Source organism: Apis dorsata, unplaced genomic scaffold (genome assembly GCF_000469605.1).
Source record: "Apis dorsata unplaced genomic scaffold, Apis dorsata 1.3 scaffold_643, whole genome shotgun sequence".
NCBI classification, from domain to species: Eukaryota; Metazoa; Arthropoda; class Insecta; order Hymenoptera; family Apidae; genus Apis; species Apis dorsata.
In genome coordinates, this window is record NW_006263834.1 from 19,958 (window position 1) to 21,461 (window position 1,504).

Below are 1,504 nucleotides of genomic sequence, written 5' to 3' on the forward strand. Positions count from 1 at the left end.
ACGGCAACGGTCGAGACATGCACGCACACCGATTGCAAAAGAAGAAAAAGAAAGGAGAAAAGAGGAGAGAGGGGAAAAGAAGAAGAAGAAGAAGGAAGGGTCGGTCGGTCGACGATGCGGCCCGGAGAGAGAAACGATAGGGGTATGAAACGCGAAACACACGCGATATATATATATATATATATGTGTACCCCATCGACACCGGACGCCTGTGTAACGAGCGACGCAAAGGACCCGCCGATCCTCCTCAGGTAGTGGAGAGAAATCGAAAGAGAGAGAGAGAGAGAGAGAGAGAGAGAGAGCGTTGTACGACCGAGAAACGAGCAAAAAGCGAAGGAAGCGCGGCCAATACACGCGGGGACGGAAACAGAGGCGTCCAGAAAGAGGAGAAGGGTGGTGGAACCGAGGGAGGAGCGATCCGTATTTTCGCTCCTCTCTCTCTCTTTAACCGCGCTTTAATTTAATTACCTCGCTCTGCTACCACTTAATTGCCATCCCTCCTGTAAACTGATACATATTTTTTTATTCCTTCTCGCGATAGAAAGAGGGAAGAAGAGGGAGGATCTCAGGGGTGGACGAGGTAAGGAGAATCGTGGAATCGAAGCGAATGCGTCACCCTCGCCGAGTCTCTCGCGGGACGTGTTCGACGCGACGCCGACGTTAAGAGACACACGGAAAGGAAGCGTTGGTGTGCGCGTGTCCCCATCGAGTCGCGTGGCCCCATATCTTAAGAAGTAGCCAAGGGGGGTCCGGCGAAGGACGGCGAATGGGGACTAACACTGTTTTATCGTGTAGCCAATTAATAACGTTTCCCTCCGTCCCTTCCCACCTCTCCCGGCCCGCTTTCGCCGGGAAGAAGAGATCTTCGCTTAAAGATACCCGGCCTCCGTTCCCGGGGACCCCCGGAAAGCCGAGGCCAGCCTCGTACCCGCTCCACTTTGCGCCCCGCGCCACCTCGCCTTCGACGAGACGAGCGGAGAGAGAGAGAGAGAGAGAGAGAGAGAGAGAGAGTGCAGAGAGTGTTTGAAGAGAGCGAGAGGAGAGAAATTTGGGAAATCTGACATTAAGAGGGTTTTTGCTTTGTGATGTTGCAGCTTACAGATTTGTCTCGTATCGTCCTGCTGCAAGCGATCGTTCCAGTGTCCTGTCGCAGCCAGGCATCGTGTCAGTGTGGAAATGCATAATTACAATAGAATTTACGGTATAAGTTGTGTTAAATCAATGTTAATCGCTGTAGCGAAGTGGGGTATTACAATAAATACATTATTTTATGTAAAGTGTCTTTCTTTCTTTTTATTCCGCTATTTCTCTATCCTAGGGTAGAAATGGGAGAGAGAGAGAGAGAGAGAGAGAGAGGGATGATGAGACCCCGAGTTCGCCTTCTTCTTCTTCTTCTTCTTCTTTTTTTTCCTCTCCACGATCGTTCCCGTCGCCGAGGGAAAAGAAAAGACTCGTAAAGAGGAGCCAGTGCGAGCTGTGCAACTGGTCGGCATCTGGGATGAGC

General features: G+C 51.1%; 1 long non-coding RNA gene across 1 annotated transcript in view; it reads left to right on the top strand.

Moving 5' to 3' along the window:
* LOC116186378 overlaps window positions 1-1,279 on the top strand; it is a 20,084-nt gene extending 18,805 nt beyond the window's left edge. Inside the window, exon 2 of the long non-coding RNA XR_004151358.1 lies at window positions 1,095-1,279. This is a non-coding gene — a long non-coding RNA (uncharacterized LOC116186378). The remainder of the gene's footprint in view (window positions 1-1,094) is intronic.
* The last annotated feature ends 225 nt before the right edge of the window (window positions 1,280-1,504 follow it).